Genomic DNA, 19,531 nt, shown 5'->3' with positions numbered 1-19,531 from the left:
CTCAAAAAGTTGTAATAATGTTGTCTGCTTCTCTGGCACCATTGTCTACTGACCAGTGCTGACCAACACAGTTGATCTATGAATGGCACCCCTGACATGTGTCCGGCCATCTCTGAAAGCTGTCCACGACTTTTGATCCTCTGATACCACTTTCTAGTGCTGTCATGTCCTGCACTGTCTGATCTGGTGTCTGGTACTGTTCAGCCCAGCTTTTGGACTGCTGATGTTGGCTACTCACCTCACCCTGTCACCTCAGCAGCCTCATCTGTAATCACCTCCAGCTGCTCTTCTGAGTTAGATTCTGGTCCACCAATTACTGGTATGCCACCAACTGTAGGCTCTTGTCAAAGGGACAGCTTCTTGCATGTGCAGCCTTTATTTTGGAACACTGAACACTGCAGATACTATCTGTGATAGGACAGCCTGCCATTTGTGGCCTTAGCAGCTCTCCTTTTTCCCAAATCTCTCCTATGTAAATAAACCCTGTTGTTACACCTTGAGTCTGAGTCATATCTTAAAATTGCGAGCACAGAGGTAAGAACTCACAAGCAGTGACCTGTCCTCCCCTACCCTACATTTGCACTGTTTTATTCAACCTTTAAAGTACTTTTGCTAACCATTTTCTGATGGGAAACTTATGTTCAAGAATAAGAGAGCTACACAGACCTCCTAGTGCTGAAAGGCATTGACACTAACTTGTAAAGTGACTCCTCTCAATGTTTTAGAAAATTAAAGATGAAAAAGAGATAAGAAAAAGAGATTTCAAAAGGTCAGCTGCAGGATTCAAAAATAACTTTTCAGCATCCCAGTTTTTGCCTGATGAATCTGTTAACAGGTATCTACTTGGTACACCAAGACTCTGCTGCTCGTTTCTTTGAATAGATCCCAGCCCTTCCTCTTCCATCCAGTCCTGGCACATGGACCAATTCTCCCCACATGGAGCCTCTGAGGGCACACATCCAAGCTAACAAGCAATAATACTCTCAGAGCGCTTGGCATTGCACAATGATCAGATTGGCTTTCTGGAGAACCTGGAGATTAATGAAGCCACCTACTACCTCCCCATCACCCCCTGCCTGAATAAAGGCTTGTTTGATTGTTCAATTCAAGCAGAGGAAAATCAGAGAGATGTAACTTCCAACAGAGCTCTACCACTCATCTTAAATCATCTCCTCTAGATGCAGCTCACTGGGGCTGCCCATGGATTCTCCATTAGAGAGGAGAAGACCTGGCTGAAAATTTTCAGTGCACCAGAGACTTGCTCACTGGACAGCTTCCTAGTCTCTGGCTTGAGGAATCCAGAGAGCAGCCTCTTTTACCAGGACTAACATAGCAACAAGTGTTCTGGCCCTGTTTTCTTTTTCCCTCCCAAAGAGTGAGAGGCAATCATTGCAAATCACTCTGTTCTGTTAGCAGTGCCAGAACCTCTAGATTCTTCCTTGTACCTGTTCAAGGTTTGTTACAGTTTATGTGTTGCAAAGTGTTTCTCTTTTAATTGATATCAAGGGGCCTCTTGCTCCTTAAAGTGATTCAGGACTGGCATTGCTCATTAAAGGAGAGAGTAGAAGGTGGGGCTGAAATCTAGCTAATTATGTCAGAATTGAGAAAGAGGGCAGGTGAAGGCTTTTCATTTGAGACCTGCAGATTGCTAAATTAAAAGAATGTCTTGTGCTGATAAACAGGTTGGAGCTGGGCAATGGAGCACAGCTATTGGGAGGTCAAGGTCAGGGCTGTGAGAAGGTTTTTACTGCCATAGTGATCTCTGGGAGGTGTGAAGAGGGAGCTGGAGGAGAGGGTTCTTGAAAGAAGAGAACTGTATCTCAATCCCCTGCCCCTGTGCTCATAGACCCAGCTTGAAAACCATGTCCCAGAAAAAAAAGAGCTAACTACAGTCCATAGGCCAAATCCAGCCTGTGGCCCATTTTTATATACTCAACGGTGGTGGGAGGAGAGAGATGTGGGACATAGGATTAAAAAAAGAAGAAATAATATTTCATGACATGTGAAATTCAAATTTCAGTACAACAAATAAAGTTTTATCAGCACATATATTATTGACATGTTATGGCTGCTCCTGTACCATAATAACATAGTGGAATATTTGCAATGAGGAGAATATAGGGTCTTAAAGCCCAAGCTATTTACTAACTTCCCTTTATAGGAGATATGTGTTAAAGGATGGGCTAAAATATGTGCTAAAGTAATAAGGACAGCTGAATAAGGTTGGCTAGCATCTGTGAGGTGTGGGAACTGCTTTGGACCTGGGGTTAGGAAGTTAATCTGAAGTTAGGTTAATTTGAAGCTTATCTCCAACTCTGGAAAATATACCACATATATCTCTGAACACAGGTAACCCCATTTGTGAAACATAAATAAACAGCTTATATCTAATAATGTCATTTTGAAATTTAAATAAGATGAGCCATCTGACAAGGGAAAAAACTTGGTGCAATACTTGGCACAGAGTAGATGCTCTAAATAATAACAAATAATATTATTTACAATGTTAAATAAATTTAAACACCCTATATGTCCACCAATGGATGATGGATAAAGAAGATATGGTGGGTGTGTGGGAGTGTGTGTGTGTGTGTGTGTGTGTGTGTGTGTGTGTGTGATGGGATGTTATTCAGTCAGGAGAAAAGAATGAAATCCTGTCATTTGCAATGGTATGGATGGTGCATGAGGGCATCATGTTAGGTGAAATAAGTCAGACAAAGAAGGAAAAATACTGTTTTATACCACTTATCTGTGGAATCTAAAAAATCCAAACTCATAGAAACAGAAAGTTTACCAGGAAAAAGGTTAGTAAAAGTGTAGACTTTCAGTCAGAAAATGAGTATGTTCTGGGACTGGAATGCACTACATTGTGATTATAGACAAAAATACTGTATATACTTGACATTTGCTAAGAAAAAAGCTCTTAAATGTTCTCACCACAAAAAAATAAGTGGTAATTAAGTGAGGTGATGGAGGTATTAGTTAATCCATCTATGGCATCACATTGCAAGATATATGTGTACCAAATCAAGCTGATGTATGTCTTAAAATTAAACAATGTTATGTTATATGTCAATTACATATCAATAAAGTTGGGAAAATAACAATATATTTGAGAGAATGAATGCATAGATATATTCTTGATCAAACACCTACACATCTTTAAAGATCCCATCTTAGTTTGATTGCTTCAAGAAAATTCCACATCTTCCCAGTTAACCATTCCCCAAATGGTTTCCCTACTCCTAAATATCTGTAGTATTTACCCAACTTCTCACTCCTTTTATCTTTACATGAAATTTTGAAGTTAGTTTCCATAGCTGGCTCACTCTTCCTCACTTTCATATTATCTTACCCGGACACATACTGTTGTCCAGGAACGAGTTGAGAAGATACACATGTGTGCTCTAAATGAGAAACACCAAGTATGGGGCTTGGACAATATTTGGGACTGTCTCTTCCTACCTACTCTCCATCACAGCACAGGTTCAGGGTGCAAAGGAGAGCCCCATGTGAGCACTTAAGTGTCTGCAAGCTCTGCTTCAACATTGTGTGGGCAAGAAGGGGGACAAAAAGATCTGGGTAGCCAAGATGCTGGAGCAGCTCACAGTCAGACCCCTGTATTCTCCAAAGCAAAGTTCACTGTTAGATCCTCTGGCATCAGGGGAAATGAAAAGATTCTTGTCCTTTGCATAGTCCATGGAACCAAGGCAGAAGAAATCCTGGAGAAAGGTCTAAAGGCATGAGAGTACACATTACAAAAAAATAATTTCTCAGCTATTGGAAATTTTGGTTTAGGGATCCAGGAACTCATAGATCTGGGAATCAAATATGACTCAAACTTTGGTGTCTGTGGCCTGGACTCTATGTGCTGCTGGGCAGGTTTCAGCATCACAGACAAGAAATGCAGGCCTGGCTGCACCGGGGCCAAACACAGCATCAGCAGAGAAGTGACCATGCCTGGTTCTAGCAGAAGTATGATGGTGCCCTCCTTCCTGGCAAAAGAAAATTCCAGTTTCTATCCAAAGTGACCAATAAAATGTGTTCAGTGAAATGTTGGAAAAAAAAAAAAAGAATTCCAAACAGGACAGATATTCTGTAAAGGCTTCACAGACAAAGTAGGATGGGAGCAGAAATTCACTATTTGGCTTGAGTAGAATTTACTCAGACAAAGAGGATCGGTGCAGGGCATTCTAATCTGCAACAATACCGCGGGAGCTGGGAACAGGTGTATAAGGAAGGCACAGTAAGATGGCCCTGGTAGACGGGGATTTGTGGAGGGGTGTTAGGGTATGTGGGGACACAAATGACAGAAAACCAAATTTGACTTGAATTCAACATAGGAAAAGTGTATTATCTTATCTCATCTCACATAACTAGAAATCAAAAGCAGGACTCAGGTAACATAGGAAGACTCAGATTCAGTGTCTCTGCGATTTCTCCTGAGTGCTGTGTGTGCATGGGCTTTGGTCTCAGGCTACTTTCCCTGAGCGTCAGGATGACTGCATAGAGACATTATGTTCCATTGTTCACATCCAGCAGAGTAGAGGGAACACATTCTCTCCTACTGCAGTGAAAGGCCTTTCCTCCACTCTGATTGGGCCAACTAGGGTCACATGATCACTGCTAACACACTAGCAGTCTGACCTCCTGAACCAGACTCTACCAAAAATGGATTGCCATGACAGTCTTCAACCGTCAGGATCCACCCTGGGACCCAGCTCCTTCTGATCATGCCTGCTACAAGGAGAAGGGATTGATGCTGGAATAAAACTGCAGTGCGCTGAAGAAGAGAAAGGAAGACTGGATGCTGAGTAAGTAACTAGCACTGTCTCCTACCGAGCATCAGTCCCTGGGAAAGGCACACTGGAGCTAGGCCCCCAGTAACTGGAGATCAAGTTCAAAACTTGGGATTGTATCTTGAAGATAAAAGTGGGTCCCTGTGATTGTTCTCTGCCACAACCCATCTCTTGCATGACTTTAACAGCCCAAATACACCTGGAAAAAGTTGAGTCAAAGCATTTAGGAGAGCAGGAGGCAGAAATAAGTTATTATAACCCAGACTTCACTGACTTTTTTGCAGCATAAACAAAAATCGTGATTGTAGGGCTCAGCAATCTCCTTATTGGCCCAAAAGGTAGCTCCAGTCTTTTAATTATTACTGCCCAGGACAGTAATCTTCTCTTTGCCTTTCTCACTACTGGGGATTACTGAGAATAGCACACTCTCTATATTTTTTTTTTTTTAGAAATGACAGAAATATTCCTGGTGCTTGGGTTAAGTAATTAAGATTTGCTGTGGGAACACCAAGGAACCCCATAAAATGGCTGCGTGGCTTGGTAAATGAATTGCTTAGTGTTTAATTACTAAAAATTACTATCAATTACTAAATGTTACTGCAAATTACTTGCGGAATAGACACATTTGTTTGTGGCTATTAATGATTTCAATTACTCCTCATAGGTAATTGGTTTCTGCATGCAGACAGGCACCAACTGTCGAATAGGAGCTCAGCAATAAAAATGCTGCTCCTTTTTTCCACCTCTTTTCAGCTCAAACAATTCCTGGGTTCACTAGTCCTCAAGGTTTTTTGGCTACTTGCACTGTTTCCCTTGGGGTGCCTCTGGATGGAAAGAAGCTTAGAGAACCTCTTTCTGCTTCAGAGAAGGAAGCAGGACCATGAGGTTAGTGGTTATGCAAAATCACACAACTGATCCCACAACAGAAATGAACACCAGATGCATTCTGCTAAGTGAAAGAAGCCAGTCACAAAACACCACAAGTTGCATGATACCATTTATATGAAAAGTCTGTAATAGGCAGGTCTGTCAAAACAAAAAGTAGCCTAGTGGCAGTCTCGGGCTGGGGGAGGCAGAGGGGAAGGTGGGAGAGGGCAGGAGAGACTGATAATGGGTACAAAGCTCATTTGGGGCTGATGAAGATGTTCTAAAATTAGATTTTGATCACAGTTGCCCAACTACATAAATACTCTAAAAATGTTGAATTATTCACTTTAAATGACTGGGTTTTGTGGCATATAAGTTATATTTCAATAAATATGTAAAAACAAGTCTATTTAATCATGCAATTAGATAGCAGAGGGCTCGATGGAGGGGTCAACACTCCTGATTCACACTTCATTGCTCTCTCCACTAGACCATCCTGCTTCAACGTATGCCCGGCTTGCTACAGGGAGTAACTCGCTGAAGAGGATGGCTGTTTAGACCCGTCATTAAAATTCTGATCTTATTTATTAAGGGCCAACTTGTAGCTATTACTATTATGTGTATTATTAAGAGGACATAAACAATGTTCATTAAAGTACCATAAAATGCAAGCAGGAAAATGCACTTAATAACAGAAAGCCAAATAAAATGATGTTTTCACTTGGGTTCTCCCAAAAAACAGATATTGTGAAAAGGACTTCCGAGCAGGTTATTTACTTTAAGAAGTGATAATAAGGCTCAGGATGGAGGGGATGGAAGAGTAAAAAGGAAAGGAGAAAAAAAAATCAATCCAATGATGCACTATTGAGTGGACTCAATACTGGTGAGCACTGGGACTTAGCCCGCTAGGGATCTCTGAGGAGCAGCATACACTGTGCTTCAGAATTGTCTGCCCAGAGCATAGAAAGAAAAATATATTCACGCATTGGCTCTAACCGGTCAGTAAAGGATTGCCCGAAGGGTTATTTGACTCCCTCGCTCTCCCAGGTTGCCACATGAGCCAGCACAGTTGAACAGGACCCATAGCATCCTTCAAGCCCAAGGGCAGAAAGTAACAGCTGAGCTGTGTGGCTCAGGCAGCCTCTGGTCGGGTTACATTACATGCAACCTGTGCCACAGCAGTTGCTGAAACTGAAAGGTGAATTAATGGACTTCTTTAAAATTACCAACTTCTGCACTATGGAAGGCAATGTCAAGAGAACAACAGAAGTCATAGACTGTCTATTGAAAATATTTTCAAAAGACAAATCTGATAAAAAGACTATTGTCTAAAATATAATGAGAACTCTTACAACTCAACAACGAGATAACAAAGAATCCAATTAAAAATAGGGAAAAATTAAACAGACACCTCATCAAAGAAGATATACAGATGGCAAAGATGTGCAATATCTTATGTTACTGGGGAATTGCAAATTAAAACAACAAAGAGAAACCACTGCATACCTACTAGACTGATCAAATTCCAAAACACCGACACCAAAAACCGGCAAATACTCTCATTTATTGCTGGTAGCACCACTTTGGAAGACAGTTGGTAGTTTATTATAAAACTAAAATACTTTTACCATCTATCTAGCAATTATGTGCCTTCATCTTTACCCAAATGAGTTGAAAACTAATGTCTACACACACACACAAAATTGTACATGGAAGTTTATTGCAACCTTATTCATATTTGCCAAAACTTGGAAACACTCAAGATGTCCTTCAGTAGCTGAATGGATAAATAAATGTTGTGTATTCAGACAGTAGAATATTAATCAGTGCTAAAAAAAAAAAAATCTATCAAGCCAAGAAAAGATGTGAAGGAGTCTTAAATGTGTATTGTTAAGAGAAAGAACTCAATCGAAAGGGCGACTTACTAATACGATTCCAACTACGTGACATTCTAGAAAAGGAAAAGCTATGACATCAGTAAAAAGATGACTAGTTGTCAGATGTTGAGGGGAGGGAGGCAGAACAGAGCATTTTAGGGCAGTGAAAATATTCTATATTACACTACAATAGTGTCTTTGTAATGCATTTGTCTAAACCCATAGAACATACAACACCAGGCTGAATACCCACATAAAGTGTGGACTCTGGGCAATAATCCAGTGCCAGTATAGATACATTGTTTGTAACAAGTGTAGCATTATGATGGAAGATCATATGTATGGGGGTAATAAAAAGGGGATATGGAAACACTTGTACTTTCTGCTCAACTTTACTGTGAACCTAAAACTACTTTAAAATATAAAGTTTATTATAGAAAAAATAAAAAGATGAGGTAAGAAATTGTGAGGTGGGGGTTGAAAGGTGTCTGCTATAAGAGAGATTATATATCAGAATTACAGTTATTTAACAGAAGCTCCATCAACAGCTCCAACATGGACTAAATTTAAGAAAAACTGAGTTGGTAATGTGGGACAACAACCTCTAGTCCAGAAGGGAATTCCAGCTTTAATGGGTCATAGCCTTCCAGCACACTGAGGGAATGTTACATTAGCCAAAAGTCCTGCCCACATTCTTCAAATAACCACACTCAGAGATGAGTACTTATAGTCCTCCTCTTACCTCTTAGCATCCTTCAGCCTCCTCGTCTATTGTTTAATTGATCTAACTCTCTGGAAAATGTCCCATAGATGGTAAACTCCATTCCAGCTGAATATCTTCCTCCTGCCTGTCTCATTGGCTCTCCTTAGACTCTTGCTTCTTTCTAGGACACCCTCCCCTTCTTGCCCTTTGTCCCCGTAGGCAGAGCAGAATTTGGAAGGGCTCTGCTTGTCTTATTTCATTCAACCTTCATCTCAAGCCAATTATAAAGTATTCTGATTAGGCCTATATTTGAGAAAACTATGACACTTAAAGGCTTCTTTCATGATATGACAGTTAAAAGTCAGGTCAGAATGCAAACCCAGGCAGGCTAACTGCAGACCCTATGTTGTTAACCTACACTCACAGATATCATAGATGAATGCTTGAGGATAATTTATTACGGGATCATTTATACAGCTACAAGAAAAATTAAGGGAATCCAGTAAGGGATTATGAAATTACAGGGCAACAGCAGCTGTTCCCCCCTCTTAGCACTAAGGGGCAAAGGAAGAAATGTCTACTGGGGATGCTGAGGGCAGCCCCTGGGGGCTGTGACCTTGGAGACAGAATCAGTCTCTGCCAATATACAGGTCAAGAAGAGAATCAAAGGAATAAATATCCCAAACTCACTCTCTGATCTTTGGTGCTTCCCATAGCTGAAGTCAGGAGAGGGAAAGAGAATACACTGACACTGTCCCTAGAGTTCAGTGGCCTAGATCCAGAAGGAGAAGGGCAGAGAGAGAGGATCTGGAGGACAAATGAAGAAGACATAGCATCAAGTCTCAGTGAAGATCCAAACACAGGTCTGAGTCTAGTATCCCAGAGTGGGGACAGCTGCCCTGATCTTTTAACCAACTAACTATACCAAGTCTGAAACAGGAGCAGGTGCAGAGTCTGCCAGGGTCACCACTAATAGGCATCATCACTGTACTCAGCTCCAGCATGCGCAAACCAGCTTGGCAATAATGCCCGGTGCCTCTCCTAACACAGACATGCCTTGGGAGATTTTCTCACCCTAATGATCACAAATGGCCCTGGGAACAATCTCTTCAGAAAATGAGGCTAACCAAAAATACCTGTCGGGCATAGATAGCAGCTCTCTAATTCCCTTCTAATGAGCACAAGAAGGACTTCTAAGTATTGACTATACAGAACTGATGTGCTTAGTTCTGTGCAAGGAAAAAAAAAAAAGACTTGTAAGAAATTATTTAAAATGAACCTCATAGTCATAAAACTTTTTCCTGTTCTAACTTTAATGAGTCAAAAATATGGAAGAAATAAAAGGGTGACCCATGCACCCATGTGCTCAGTAGTCGCACCCACTGCCACAGCCTCAGCTGCCCAATTGAGAAGAAAGTACTATCTTTTTCTATTTTACTTATTTTTTAAAGATTTATTTATTTATGCATACAAGAATTGGGGTATAGGCCAGAAGTACAAGGGGTGAGAGGTTCACCAGAGACAGAGCAGGGAACAGAACAGGCAGACTAACTGAAATACACTGCTGAGGGGAGCAGCAGGCGCAACAGGAGAGGTCTGCTGCACCATGTGGGTAGCTCCTTGACCAGCCAGGGATCGAACTCGTGCTGCAGAGGCTACGGACAGCTTCACAGTGTGGTTCTTAACCCCTTGTACCACCAAGGAGGCCCCAGAAAGTACTATTTTGAGTCCCATCCAGTGAACAGGAAACTGAAGCTTTTGGTGATTAAGTTAAAGCCTCTTCTATGAGCTGCTCACTGGGCTCAACTATGAAGACACACAGGGGAAAAAGAAGTCAGAGAATGCAGGTTCCACTTGGGGAGAGAGGAAGCTGAGAAAACAATGTGTGGAAAGTCAGTAGCAAAAGAGTTAGGTCTCAGAAACCCAGTGATGGGGGCGAGTGGGGAGACCCAGCAGTCAGGGAACTTCTGTATGGGTGTGGAAGTTGAGCCCAGGAGCGGGACTGCGAAGGTGAAGGATCAGGAGGTGCTGGGCTTGGTGCAATGGCCAGAATGCAAGCAGTGGAGATCCTGAAGGCAAGGCATCGGGTCCAAGAATGTAGGGCAGGGTGGGGGCCCAGGCTGTTGTCGTCTCTCCCGATTGCAAATCCCCCAGCCCCTGTCTCAGGCTCCCGCAGCTCAGAGCCTGCCCTTTCCTGTCTCTCTGAGACCCTGACCAGTCCCAGATTGTACACTTCCCACTCCCTGCAGGCTCTGTCTGACAGGTTATAAATAGGCTGTTTGAAAAGTAATTGCATGTTTGGGGCTGAAGTTTGCCACTTGTAATTGCTCATTCTTCCCTAGCTATTTCTCTTTTCCTATTTCCTAGGTTTGTTTCCCAGGAAGCAAATCCAGGAGGCTTCCGGGCAAGTGACTGGAGGAGATAATGAGGTCCTCTGGGCCCCACAACTCAACCAGACTTCTGCTGACCAGGGAGCCACTCTGCACCAGCTCCCCACCTTAAGCCATGGGACAAAAAGACAGAATGGACTCATTCCAGCCTATACGTTTGTTGGAGCAGCAGTGGGTTGACCACAAAGTTGATGACACAGATCCAGGGCAGATGGACCCTCCTTTGCCTCAACACTCAGGACAATAGAGAAAATCTCTAATATGTCAGTCTGCTACAACTCACCTGGAAACTCACATGTGCACCAATTATTGGGAGGTAAATCTTAAAAGAGTAAGTTGGGCCTCCCATGGTGGCACAGGCAGTTGAGCGCAGCGCTGTGAAGCTGTCCACAGCCTCTGCAGGGCTGGTTCGATCCCGGCCGGCTGGCGAGGGTCCCACATGGCATGGCAGACCTCTCCTGTCTCGCCCGCTGCTCCCCTTAGCAGTGTATTTCAGTTAGTCTGCCTGCTCTGCTCCCCGCTCTGTCTCTGGTGAATCCTTTCACCCTCCCACGAATCTGGCCTGTACCCCGGTTCTTGTGTAAATAAATAAAAATCTTAAAATAAATAAATAAAGAAAGAAAAAGAGTAAGTGGACCCATTACACCACTGAAGATTTCAGGGGTCTAGTGTATGTCAAGCCATCTTCTCCAAAGCAGAGTTTAATTGTCATGCTTTGTGTCTCCTAGCACTTAGAAAAAGGCCCAATACTTGTTACACGTCTGTGGATTTTTGATGACAGTATATACCACTCTTAGGAATACCGCTGTGATCCATTTATCCAGTGACTCAGGAGGGTGTACATGGTGGCCAGAGCAAAGAGGACGCTGTAACCCTTGTGGCTGAAATGCTTGCCCCCATTTGATTCATAAGCTCTCCTTGTTCATAGCGACAACCATAATAAATGAGAATGCTCTATGGAATGTCTAAAAGCCAAAGGCAGAGCTGAAACACAGATCCCTAGGACTCTGGAGCAAGGCCATGCTATTCACAGTAAAACACTACTGATTGCTTGAAATACAGAACCTGCCATGCTACTAAGTTACCTGGCCATTGAATGTGGATAACTGTGTTCCCGTAGGTGCCAAAGATGAGGCTCATTAAGTTATAAGGTTGAATGGACACACAGTACTCAAAATGGAGGGTGGCCCTGACCCCCAAGCCAAATATTGCTGTGCTTTGAACCTCTCATTCAACTCATACTCTGGTTTCTACAGCTGATGGGGAAGGATATCACCTAGATTGGTTCATAGAAGGATCAGCTTGCCATTCGCTGAGAGCACAGGAGGCATTGCTGCCATGAGACAGCCCCCAGACAAGGTGAGTTGACATCCCTCCTGTGGGATGAACTTCAAATGTGACATTTTTGACATGTAGTCAGTAGCCTGAGCTGAGGACACACGTTTCCAGACTGTGGTGAGGGGATTCAATGGTTGCTCAGGGGCCTGCAAGTAGCCATTTTGAAGGTCAGAGACAGAGGCCTGGGAAAGAGACACATGTGGACGCATGGGAGTGGGCAGTTTGTGGATCAGACGACAGTCAGAGAAGAAATACACAATGCTCAGGTGGACAGGGCACATCCATCAGCTTGGGCTACCTCATGCCTTGCACAATGGGCCCACGATGGTGCAGTCCCACGGCAGGGACAGAGGCCATCATGGGCCAGCATGACGCCTCCTTGTAGCCTGACAGTCACTGCACTTCTATGTCTGGCTGTTAGTGACAGATGGATGCCAACACCTCAGTATGTTTCCATCCCTCGAGGGGAGCACTCACTTTGTGATAAGTTGATCACACCAGATCCTTTTGCCTGAAGGAGACAGTGATGCCAAACAGACACACTTCACAGATATCTGGGCACCACCTTGAGCTCCACCATCTGAGAACTCATAGAACATCAGGTGTTTTGTAATAAACATCCATAACAATTGTTCAGCCCAAGGGGCTTCATATATGATAAAGGAGGTATGATTATGTGAGCAGTGCTCCTCAGCACATAGGCTCTGAGGCAACACAGCCAGGAATGACATTTAGGTTTGATCCAGCTAAATGTCAGGTAAGGGTAACCATGGGGTCCGGGGCCCCTGCAGCTGGCATGGCCCATCCTGCTAGTGCCGTGGCACTGAGAGTAGTTACTCCATCATGACACTGCACCCAGAATAGGGACGTTTCCACAACCTGACTCACATCTGGGGCAGCTGTGTTTCTCCACAGCTGTATCAGGTGGAGCTGCCCTAGCTGCGCAGGAGGCTGGGAAAGCAAATACAGGTTGTCCCCAGTATCCAAAAATAGAACATACATATTTACTATGATTTGGCAGGTCATCGTGGGGGTTTGGGGACACTGTTATCATTAACTGTATAGAAAACTTTTTAAGAATTCCCAGAATCTCAAAAAAGAACCAACCAAATCATATTAAATAGGAACATTCTTCTTCTGCATAGCAGGGAAAACCTATTTGTGGCACCTTTGAATTCTATAGCAGAGAGGGCTTTAAATTTCACAGGATGCTGGGCAGCCAAAATAAAAAGCAAATGTCTAACATGTAACCACTTTTAATGCAAAACAACTCAGTGCATTAGTGTTATGATTCCATCTGAGTCTCAGTTTCCTCCTCTACAACATGGGGGTGTATGGCTGGCTCCGGGTTACAAAGGAAAGTGATGTGGCCCTCTGCTGCCTTTCCTTTGAGGCTCTCTACCCTTTATCTTTCTAGCAGGCATCATGCCTCATCACGATGGGGTACATTTGCTATCTACTGCTCACTCCCAGTGCTCCAGTGTGGGTGCCACAGAAATGCCCAGAGCAATGACAGTCCCCTCAGCTCCCTGACAGTCGTGGAAGCACCTTTCTGAGTCTGAAGTGTTGAGCCATGAAGAACTCTGTGCACTTCTTTCTGGGGTGCCCTGACCCCCTTGGTGCTTTTGGAAAATGTTTCTTTGCCACTTATTATGGTTCCCACAGTATGTACGTTCTGTGGCCAAGGTTCATATAAATGGGAGTGTATTTATGGCAGTCCATACTCTTTCTTAGGAAAATATTGATTTTCTAACAACAGGCTGACTGTAGAGTCATTAAATCAGACTAGACTATCATAAACTCCAGGATTAACCAAAGAGCACATTTACCTTTTCTATTATTCTCTCATGAGCAATTGGGAGCAGAGGCGTTCACTTAAGCAGCATTGGATCCAAGCATTTACGTGATTTGAACAAACTAGCACAAGTCCCCATCCATGGCCAGATGAGTAATTAACCATTCTGCTCTCATTTTCAAGGTTGACTGACAGAAATGAAGAAAGACTAGCTGTACACAAAAAACCCCAAAAGTTCGTGATGGGACTTGCATCCCATTATGTAGGACATGAGTGGAAGGGAGTGGATTATGCTGAAGTTGGGGGTCGCCCCCAGCCCCTTCTCTGAAGAGGAGATGTGTGAGCTCATTATCTGCCTGTTAAAGTCTTAGAGGAGCAGTCAGTGAGGTGAGTGTTTCTTTTCTTTTTTTCTTTTTTCTTTTTTTTTTTTTTTTCCTTTCTTGGAAAGATCTCTATCTTTCTTCTTTATTGATTGCATGCTTTTCATTTTATATCCTTTCTACCTTGCCCGAAATGAGAAAAATGAGCCCTTGCCATGGGCTTTAAACTTTACACCCAGACAATATCTCCCCCTTTATCTAATGCCGGGCAAGAAGCTTCAGCCCAGAGGACCCTGGGTAATGCTACAACAGATTATGTCATAAAATGGAGAGATAAGCAAAAGAACCAATCTAAAAGACGCAGCAAAATTTACCTTCCACCACCCTCTGCGTTCCTTTTAGAAGACAGCTTTAAATCAATCTGCCTTTGCCATAAATTCTCTTTCTAAAATTTGATAACAAGTGCAATATTTTCCTTGGAGATTGGGCTCTAATAAGATGGGGGGCGGAGGCAGGGTGGTGAGCAAGCAGGGTTTAGCAAAGTAATAAAATGCCATGATTGATCCTGGTCAGTGGGGTTGCTTGGAATTACCGCTATTCTTGGCTGGTAAGCATAATCCAAGTCATAAATTTTGTTTCTTCCAGTAGACAGTTGAGTCTCTGTATTGATCCCGATTTGTTGTTCTGTTCTCATGTAATTGCTCCCCATGATTAAGACTCCAGGTTGGGAAGGGAGTCTGGCCAGGCCGGTGGTGTAAAGGAACATCTAGAAGAGCAGAGTTTACTCTGCCACCCACCTCCCCTAGGTACCAAAGTTGGGAAGTGGAAGCTGAGGGGCCCTGTAGTCCCGGCACGCCTAGGCCAGGTTACGGAATTAGGATCCCCAGCAGTAATCAACATCCCCCTAAGGACTGTACCAGCCAGTGCCCTCACTGGGTCTGTCTATGTGCCACACACAGCGAGATTCCTCAACACACAAGTAGTGTGGGCCTCCCAAATCTATCAGCACCTGTGTGTGAGCTTTTCATCCTCCCACAGACAGAAAAACTGAGGCATGGCTTGATATGAACTACTCCACGGTCACACAATAAACAGAGATACTCCGGCCAATAACTTTGCTCAGAAACTAAGTTTTTCAGACTAAATTGGAGCCTGGCTCAAAAGAATTCATGAGCAGAGGTTTAGTCCCTAAATCCCTCAGCCTGGAACATTCATCCTTGAAGTAGAAAGTTTGCAGCCATGTGATTTGTAGGCTGGCCAGAAAGCAAGCATGTCCATTTACCTCCACTCACATGCTGTGTGACTTTCAGCAAGCAGCATAACCTCCCTGAGCGTCAGTCTCCCCATTTGTTAATTGGGACTAACAATGTCACCTGCCCCATAAGGTTTCTGTAATTTCAATGTGAAAACAAGAAAGTAGTTGGCAGAAGAGCCAATATTATTATTATCCCAGCCTTATGTTCTGCATAGAGCCTTGCAGCTCGCACTAGCTGGTGCAGAGATACTTGGAAACTTTCTAAGCAACAGAAGATTTTATAGGGCAAGGAAATGCATATTTGGATATCTTGGAGTATCTTAATCAAACCTTTGGAAACAAATTTAAAATAAGGTTATGTGTCTTTAAATAGAAATTCAAATAGATTCCTTAGCACTGCCCTGTCAAAACTCAGTTCAACTTTATTTAGTTCCAGTCTTCTCAGAGATGGGAATAGGAATTCCTCACTCCATCAACTCCACAATATTGCAGCTAAATCACTTGTATGTGATCCGCTTGTCTGGTGGTGAGGCCATTTGACTACATACTTTAAAGAAAATATTCCTCAAACCTAGAAATATTTTCCCCTTCTTCCTTTCCTCTCTCTGACTCAGATTTACCCGAGGTGATGGTGGGGACTGAAGCTGTCAAACCAGTCATCATTTGTCAGCACAATCTCTCTGTGATTCTTTCCCATCCGAAGTCTGAGATAAGGGAACCATAAAGGAGCACAGCTGACTCAACCCAGTTCTGTGTCTAGGGAGAGAGTCTCCACCTGGGTACTAGCTATTGACTTCTGCCCCTCACCTGCAGTGCCCAGATTTTCCCTACACATCAAAGTTGGCTCAGGAAAGGATCTGTTTTTGGCTCTGGAATAGAGAACTTGGGGGTAGAATTAGGCTGCTGAGGGCCTCCCCAGTGGTGCAGCGGTTAAGCGCTGGGTTGCAAAGCTGCCCGCAGCCTCTGCAGCGCTGGTTCAATCCCCAACTGCTCCCCGGCCACTGGAGGAGGGTTCCACATGGCGCACAGACCTCTCCTGTCGCCCGCTGCTCCCCTCAGCAGTGTACTTCGGTCCTTCTGCCTGTTCTGCATCCTGCTCTGACTCTGGTAAATTCTCTCACCCTCCCGCGCTTCTGACTGTACCCAGTGCTTGTATAAACAAACAAACAAACAAATAAATAATAAATCTTTAAAAAAAAAAAAAAGAATTAGGCTGCTGAAGTCCCAAGTCTGACACCTACATTTATAAGCTATGATGCTTAAGACTTAACCTTTTGGAGCTCAGTTTCTTTTCAGTCAGATATAAACTCTACCCCATAGTTCCTATTCCATAGGGTTGCTGTGAGGACTAAATATGTACTTCAAGTGCTTGGAACATGCAAGCCTCAGGAAGTGCTCACTTGCATCAGTGGCAAAGGGAAAAAGAACAGTAGTGGAGACGGTAAGCATAAGGGGTTCTTTCAAAATTATGACTGTAAAAGAAGGAGAATGTCCATTTTGGGCCTTTCTCTTGGAACCCAGGTTTTTCATGAAATGTTTTCTCCAAGTGATTTTTTTGTAAGATACTCACCTGACAAAATATTTCTGAAAAGGAAGAAGTTTAGGAGAAATATTCTGGATACTACACCTGCTCTTCAAGGGACTGCGATTGTGAGGACTTTGCCTTATTCCTGTGTCTACATGGGGAGTGCGTGGGGGCGAGGGCAGGCAGATGAATTGGCATGTCAGTGAATAAAGACAATGGGTACAAAAGTAAAGGCACCTCCCTACCTTTGTTTCTCCTCACCCTTCCTCACCTCCATCACCAACCTTAGAGACTTTCTAGTCCACATTTCAAATCTAACTTCTCATTATAATCATTTGGGGAGTTGCTACTATATGAAGATTCCCTTCTCTCCTCTGAAAATTTTCATTCTAGGACGAGGACCAGAATTTGAAATTCTTCAAAAGTTCTCAAAAACTTGGTGACAATATTGACATAATACTCCACTTAATAACCTGGCGTGGCAGGTCCTCTGTCTCAGAATGTCCCCAGTAACCTACAGAAAAGGCAGGGGGTGCAGAGGATTCTCTCTTAAATGGACTCTGTGCCCAGGAAGAGAAGAGGACAGTGCCCCTTAAACACAGCTTCTCACAGGGACCACATAGGACCGGCAAAAGGCCCCTCCCCTTCCCAAGAACACAAAGCCCTGAAGTCAGCCACAGGAAGCAGGCTAAAGCCAAGAGTAGCACTGGGAGGAAGGTTCCAAGGCTGGGCCCTGCCTTTCCCATTCTTTCCTCAGTCACCTCCATCCCTCCAGTCAGTGCCGAGACCCTTCATCCCAACTCACAGAAGAACAAGGGACTCTACTAACCCAGCAACTTCTGGGGCCTCAGGCCAAGGATGCCTGCTCCACACATGAGAGGTTCTCAGAAGACTGCTCACAGCAGGAGGGAAATGTGGGTGCCCCAGTTCTGTTCAGACTCCCCGCCAGCAAGAGCTGTGCCTAATTTTCTTACAATACCAAAGAAGCAAAGACATCTCATCAGAATAAACACTATTTTTTATAGAGCAATGCCATAGTTCAGGCTCATATAAATGAAATGTATTTTTCTAATTAGCAGAGTTCTGACCTCCTACAAAGGTGGGGATTTGCCTTTATTTGTACACGTGGTGTCTTCATTTCATGACATTTTGGTCTTCTGCCTGCTTTCATCCCCGTGCACTCCCCACGTAGACATGGGAGCAAGGCAATAGCTCCACAATTGCAATCCCTTGAAGAACAAATATTATGGTGCTGTCATATGTTTGACTTCTTACTTTAAGGGCCATCATAGCAGTGGATGGTTCTATTTTAGCCATCTTGTGGTGACAGGCCCTGTCAGAGTATCTCTGGCACTCAAATCTCTACTCTAATGGAAGAGAGACTGCATACAAATGAGAAATTATTGAATATTAAGTTGTGTGAGTTGCCCAAGGTCACACAGCTCACCCCCTTATTGTGGTTCTACAACCTCTCTGAGCCTTGCCAGATGGTAAGTTTCCCCTAGGGTTGCCACAGTTAGGCAAGAGGCAAAGGGAATCTAGGAGGGCACCCTTGGTAGAAGCCCCAAGTTTACGTCCCTCAAAGACCGGGATATCTGCTTCCCTTCCTGAGCAGCTGAGTCCAGTAGACATCAGAGACCACCAAAGAGTAGAGAACAGTGTCCTTTTCCTCTAACTTGAAAGGCAACAGCACTGCCTCATCTCCTTGCTCAGCATCGTCAGTGAGGGCAGTGGAGGTGCTGTAGATCAGGTATCAGTCCAGCCAAACAAGGCATCGAGGTCAATGTGGATACCCAAGGAAGAGAACTAAACCACTAATGTCCTGTATTCTTCACTGAAAATTAATCTGCTACAGATATTCATCCCAGAGAAATAACAATATTTGTTCATATAAAACCTGTACATATATATGCATAGAAACTTTATTTATAATAGCAAAAAACTGGAAATAACCAAAATGTCCTTCGATATCTGAGTGATTAAACCAACTGTGGTGCATGGAATAGTATTCAATAATAAACAGGGATGAAATATTGATACAGACAACAACTTGGGTGGATCTCAAGAAAATGATGCTAAGTGAATATAAAACAATCCCAAAAGGTTGAACACTGTATGTCCCGTGCAATATTCTTGATATGACAGAATTATAGAAATAGAGGTCAATTAGTGATTGCCAAAGGTTGGGGGAGAGGGCAAGAGGAAGGCTGATATGGATGGAAGAAGGCAACACAAGGGATCCTTGATTCATGGAAATTTCCTGTGTGTTAACTGATGCAAATCTGCACATGTAATAAAACGTCATTGAACTAAACACATGAACATACACAAATAAATACATATAGATGCTGACATATGTATGGGATGTGTAGATCAGATCAATGTCAGTCTCCTGGTTATGAAACTGTACTATGATGATGCAACTTGTTCCCACTAGGATAACTGAGTGAATAATTTCTTTGCATTATTGCCTACAACTGCATGTACACTTGTAATTATCTCAAAATAAAAAGTTCATAAATCTCTTTCAGCCCCACCTTAATTCTTTTCTCCATTACTGTGAGCTGGGCTTAATGGCTTCCTTCTAAAGAATAGATTATGGAAAAGAAAAAAAAATAGTAGCTTTATAGTAAATTAGCCTGACAGATACCACCTTAAGCAG

Source organism: Talpa europaea, assembly GCF_964194135.1.
Source record: "Talpa europaea genome assembly, chromosome: 10".
Classification (NCBI taxonomy): Eukaryota; Metazoa; Chordata; class Mammalia; order Eulipotyphla; family Talpidae; genus Talpa; species Talpa europaea.
The sequence above is the reverse complement of the archived record's forward strand: the minus strand, read 5'-3'. Positions refer to the sequence as shown.